The sequence below is a fragment of the Podarcis liolepis genome (assembly GCF_965112155.1).
Source record: "Podarcis liolepis genome assembly, chromosome: Z".
Taxonomy (NCBI): Eukaryota; Metazoa; Chordata; class Lepidosauria; order Squamata; family Lacertidae; genus Podarcis; species Podarcis liolepis.
In genome coordinates this window covers 6,702,485-6,709,215 of record NC_139570.1, presented here as the reverse complement: position 1 = coordinate 6,709,215, position 6,731 = coordinate 6,702,485, and positions in this window count along the sequence as shown.

The window sequence follows — 6,731 nt, the reverse complement described above, 5'->3', positions numbered from 1 at the left end:
TATTATCCGTAACAAGTAAATGGACTCTCCAGGTCCCCCCTCCCCGGGGGGGGGGGGGGGGCAGTTGAAATAGATAGCTCCAGATTCCCTTCCAAATCTATGATTTTGTGATTACTGATTGCAGTATATTCAATCAAACAATATACTAATCACATAACTCTATCAGAATAATTACACATCTATGTCAGAATAAAGAACATGGTTATAATACAAGATCACAATATGTTAGTTAAGTTACAACTTAATAGGTATACATAGAACTTAAAACACAATGTTATCTACAAATCAAGCAATATAATGAAAGCGTATCAACATCAAAACACCTCTTTTGCAGGGAGTGATGGTTGGTTTTTTTGTGTATGTTTTTGAGGGGATGGGGAGAAGTGAGAGACAGCACTGCTTAAAGCCTGCTATCCCCAAATCAGATGTGTAAATAATGTTATTAAAACATTTCAATTCGAACTCTATGGAGTTTGCTGATCATTGGGCACTTCTCCTTAAGCCAGAACCATTCTTGTTCATGGAATGTTTAGTATTCAGCATCATTCCTCTGAATTTGTAATGAGTTCATGAATCTGGAGTAGGCGACTGCTACCATCCCATTAATTATTAGTACTGTGCCATAGCCACTCCATTTGTAGGTGAGCCTTATTTTACTTCTGTACAATGAACAACAACAAGAAGAATTGTTGAATAGAATAACAAGGATTCTTATTCCACAGCAGGGTGAGAGCCCTAATGTCGAAGCTTATTCAGCTGTAAAATGCAGCGACTCTGAATGAATGTGGGAGCTCCACAAATGGAAGTAGGCTTCCATACATGTAGCCATTAACACATTAATACACAGGGACATGTCTGAGGGCACATGATGCAGCAATATTGTTAAAGCTTAAAAGGACTCTGTCAGGCAAATGCCTGGAACACTACAGGAGAAGAATTTCTACGCTACTTGAGTTCCATTGTAGTGGAAAGTTGGAATATAAATGTAACTTACAGTGCAATCCTAGCCATATATACTTAGAAGTAAGTCCGTTGGAATTACCTGTCCAGGAAAGTGGAGTTAGGATTCCAGCCTTATTTATTTACAGCACAATCCAAAGCTAAGACCAACTGGGATGAGAAACTTTAAATTCTTGTGTGTTTGGGAGTACCCCTGACCTTAAGCCTATGTTACTTACATCAGCCTAAGTCCCCAAAAGTGGCTATGGCAGGGGCAGGATGGGGCAAGGGGAGACATGGACCTGTTCCAAACTCCTTTCAGCTTGGTCGTATGACATAGCAACCCAGTGTTTGGCAAAAAGGGGAGTGTGAGCTTGGAATGAAGTTTGGAAAGTGGGATAACTTATACCAACTTTCCATAGTTAGGATTGCTTTGTTAGTTATTTACCTCTGGGGACTGCAATTGTGCAGTCTCTGGGAGGGTACCCCAAGGGTCAAAGAAAGTATTGTAAATTCCACAATCCTGTTCAGAGTAGCTGCTGGTTCTGGTACTCAAAATAGTGCTGTAGGTACCAACACAAAAGGCAGCAAAGAAAAGGTGATGGTACTATATACTGGTGAGTAGCATCATAGGAAAAGCACTGGGATGTGTATAATAGTGACCACTGTCAGCTGATAACATCATCTAGATCAGGAGTAGTCAGCCTGGTCCCTACTGCCAACTAGTGGGCGTTTCAAGATTCCAGGTGGGTGTTAGGGGGTTCTATGGCACATGTTACTATAGGACTGGTGGGCGGTAAGGAAATTTTACCATCAAGAAAGATGCATTAGTGGGTGGTAGGTATAAAAAGGTTGACTACCCCTGATCTATATCATTAAGGTAGCCAACATGGCACCTTCTAGATTCTAATTTCCCTCATCCCACACTATTAGCCATGCTTCCCAGGGCTGAAGGGAGTTAGAAGTCCAGCAATATCTGGATGATATTGAATATCTGATATTGATATATATTGATATATCAATATCTGAAGGTGGGTTTACATAAAACACTGTAAAGTATATTTAAGAGACTGCTCCTCTTTAATGCTAGAGGGAACATCTGTTAGAATGAGATGTAATCATTCCATGGCGGAAAGAGTAATTGTATTAAATTAATATCTGGTGGGTTAAAGCTGCTCCAAGGAGAACAACTTGACTTTGAACACATCCTAAGAAAATCAAATGAAAGGAGAGAAGCAGGGCACAGGAGGCTTGAATGATGCCAGATATGTCAGCCCAGAGAAGCAGCCCTCTCCTGTGTTGTGAACCAAGAAGCCAACACAGTGGCATCAGTGTCTGACGAAATGTTGGAAGACTGGGAACTGGTGTGTGCAAATAAGTGGCTAATGTAACAGAGATAAGTTTGAAATTGTTCAGTTAAGTCAGCAATTGAGAACCACCAGATATTAAATTACCTGGACGGTAAGATTTTGTTTGCAATATGTTACTGGAAAGATTTAAAGTTCATTTCCCCCCATTCTTTTATCCTTTCATGCTTTGGGATTGATATTAATTCTATCTTTTTGATTTCACATTGCCCACCCACCTTCCCATGACATCGATGCATTTATGATGAATATGAAAGGAACAGCAATCAAGCCTGAACTGAATTATCATTATCAGAGAAGCCCTTAGAAAAGAAGGTGGGTTTACATAAAACACTGTAAAGTATATTTAAGAGACTGCTCCTCTTTAATGCTAGAGGGAACATCTGTTAGAATGAGATGTAATCATTCCATGGCGGAAAGAGTAATTGTATTAAATTAATGAATGTTTAAAATGCAGGCATGGGTGACAGCTACAGGCCTCAAATTGAATTTCTACAAAAGACATGCATGGAAAAGGATTCATTTTTAATAGATAATATATAGACCAAATTTATATATTTTCCCTCTCCTTTCCCAGCTCCTGACATTGCTTAAAAAACTTGTTCAACACAAGGTTACAGAAACAGGCACCAGAAGCATTCTTGCAATGGAGAGGGTCGACCATAATAGATAGAAAGGGCTATTTCACTATGATACATGACTAAACCTTTTGCTGAGCAGTTATAGGTACTCAAGGGAGCCTTCACAATCTCACCCAGTGCTGCAGGATTTGCTGAATGTGGGATATGTAAAGGTATGCCTCATCAACACTATATTATGACAATGCACGTTATAGTCTGGTCTGCAAACATCACCTGGTGCAAACCTCATTGGTGATGGGCACACCCTACTGTGAGCATGTTACAGCTTTGCTGATGGAGTTGTGCTGGTTGTCCACTCCATGATTGCAACCATCACTTTTGCAAGTACATCTGGTTGCAGTCATGGAGTGGGCCTTTTCTGCAGTGGTACAGTGCTTCTGGAATCACTTCCCCATTGAGTTTAGATGACCAGCAAATGTGTCATCATTCCAGCCTCTCATAAAGACCTGCTTGTTATCCAAGATCTCCTGATCTTTTATTACTAGCTTGTTCATCATCATCATGTTGTTGTAGGTTGTTTGCTTGTTTTTGTTTTAAATGTTGACAGCTTTTTGGTTGTATCCAATGTGGTGCTAAGTTAAAGTCACTTAACAGTATATTGGTTCTGCTGGTGAAATGTTTTGCACCATTGCTGTTGCTCAAGAGAATGCTGACAACTTGGTTGCATAAAAGATTGTGCAACCTGTTACACAACAAGCTTCTGCTAGTGCAGTGTTGTGTTGGATTCCTCTGCAGCCCAGTGTTAAAACTCACTCGTCCAGTAGTGCAAAAACCCTTGTGCTAGGGACGCAGCGCTAGCTTTCACAAGTCTGTTACCTCCTTACTTTCAAGAGGGTAAGATTTTGTGATCATTTCATTTCATTTCACTTTTAATTTGTATACCGTTTTTCCATTTTATAATACCCAAGGCGGTTTGCAAGCTGAAGAAACAAAGAATGTACACCTTATAACAATCTAATTCAACACAAAAATGCGATAATAAAAGATAACTTTAAAATAAGCAACTTATACCAAATAAAGTAATATTCAATCCATTAAAATAGTATAGAATAATATTAAATATCAGCATATAAAAATTAAACAAAAATCCACTCTTAATAATTATAATAAATAATTTCTAAACTATAATCAATAAAAACAACTGCTAGTCACAGTGCATAAAATAATAAAATACAAACTGAGAAGCAGAGACTGGAGGGTGGGGCAAGGCAGGTGGAAGAAAGCCTTGCCTGATGAAGTCTCTCCCCATCAATACCCACAAAATTCCTTAAGTTTTTTTTTTGTTAGTGCTTGATGGACACAGTCAGGTTTGGGGGCAGAGCAGGTTGGTGTTTGGCCATTACTAGCAGGCTTCAAGCTGGGGAAAGAACATTTAAAATGAGCAGGTAGATTAAGGATAGGCAACCTTTGGCTGTTCAGCTGTTGCTGGGCTATAAATCCCATCATCTTCATCCACTGGCTGTGATGGCTGGAGCGATGGGAGTTGGGATTCAGCAACACCTGGAGGGCCACGGGATCACTGTACATGAAATAAGTGACAAAATATATGTAAACTAAAAACTCAGTGTAGATCAGTTAAGAGATCTCAGAAGAAAACTTTATTTTAGCCATCAGAAGAGGCCTTAGGTATCACTACTGTTGAACAAAGACAGCTGAATTGTGCTCTGGGTAGGTTAACTCATTCACATTAATGAGCTCATATACTGGGAATGAATGAGAACTGGGTTATTTGTTTTACAGTTACAACCATCAAGATCTATAAACTAACAACAGGGCAGAAGAAACTCTGTTGAACATCATAAAAAAGGAACGTGATGAATTAAGCAGGTGCCAGAAGTCTCTCCCCAAGCACACACAGAGTTCACACGCATCTCCTGTTTTTTGCAAGAGATACTGCCTCTTTTATAATGTGTTTAACAGCACTATCAAAATTGTCTTATTAAATTTTTATATGCGGTTGTGCAATTGATAAACAACTTGTTTGGAATGTGCAACAGGCTTCCTAACATTGCAATACTTCAGCAGAGCGCCATTGGAAGCTTAGGACTGGGAAAAGGAAGTGCTGTGATGGAAGTCATGTTGATAATAATAATAATAATAATTTATTATTTATACCCCGCCCATCTGGCTGGGCCTCCCCAGCCACTCTGGGCAGCTTCCATAGAAACCAAAAATACAGTAAAATATCACACGTTAAAAACTTCCCTGAACAGGGCTGCCTTAAGATGTCTTCTGAATGTCAGGTAGTTGTTTATCACTTTGACATCTGTTGGAAGGGCGTCCCACAGGGCGGGCGCCACTACCGAGAAGGCCCTCTGCCTGGTTCCCTGTAGCTTTGCTTCTCGCAATGAGGGAACCACCAGAAGGCCCTCGGCGCTGGACCTCAGCATCCAGGCAGAATGATGGGGGTGGAGACTTGATTAGGGCTTTCCAGTGGCTCTGCTTCTGGATTAGCCCAGATGAATGCTTACCCAGTTGAGCTGGAAGGTATGTGTTCAAACAAAAAGTGAAGTAATTTCTTTGTACAGTTTATACAGAGTAGCTGTCCCCAACCTGTCCCCCACTCTGTATGTTTTGGACCCCAAATCCAATCACCCCTGCTCTCTGTGGCTGATGGGAGTGGTAGTTAAAAACATCAGAAGGTCACCAAGTTGGAGAAGGCTCTTTCAGAGTGGACAGAGAACTCAGGGATAGACTGCATTACAGCTGTGCATAGTGCCTCCCTGTGGCCTCCATATTGCGCTGAATCACCCTAGGCCATCTCAAGGACTACCCTCTGCCTCCAATCCATCCGAAAGCAAATCAGGGGCTGGCGGTTAAGGGTATTTAAAGGATTTTAAAACTCCATTTTAGTGGTGCTGCTCCTTCATGAGTGGCTTTCCTGCCTGCAAGGGAAACCACCTGTGAAGCAGTAGCAACTGGTTCCCTAACCATCCAGAACCCAATCCTCCCTGGTTTCAGTAGGAGCAAGGGATGCAAAGATACAAACAGCTTACAATGTGATAACTGGTGGGGCTACTGATTAATGCAAGTGATTTTATTTTGATTTATATTTAAACTTCTGTAACAAGCCCTAAATGGGAAGCGGGTGGTGCTGTGGTCTAAACCACAGAGCCCAGGGCTTGCTGATCAGAAGGTTGGCGGTTTGAATTCCCGCAACGGGGTGAGCTCCTATTGCTTGGTCCCTGCTCCTGTCAACCTAGCAGTTCGAAAGCATGTCAAAGTGCAAGGAGATAAATAGGTACTGCTCCGGCAGGAAGGTAAGCAGCATTTCCGTGCACTGCTCTGGTTCACCAGAAGCAGCTTAGTTGTGGTGGTCACATGACCTGGAAGCTGCCTATGGACAAACGCCGGCTCCCTTGGCCAGTAAAGCGAGATGAGTGCCGCTCACGACTGGACTTAACAGTCAGAGGTCCCTTTACCTTTAACCAGCTCTAAGTCTTCAGAATGAGGCCCATTTTTAAAAATAAAAAAATAGCAAGACAATGTGCATTTATTTGTCGGTGCACTCCTAGTACATACTGTAGTTTCCAATTCAAGGTAAAGATGCGTACTGAATTGTAAAGTAGAACATTTCATGTTACAATCGTAGAATCAATTATACAGATGTGATTTCCATGACACAGTGCTGATAATCATCCAAAGTAATCCATGTAAGCATGAAATGGGTTGATAATGTAGCTCTGGATACTGATTTGAATTTTTGAAGGTGTTCATGTGTGCTTGTGGCACTAGATATATTGGAGATTGGGGCAGCTTATCAATCAAGTTGATTGGCAGCAGA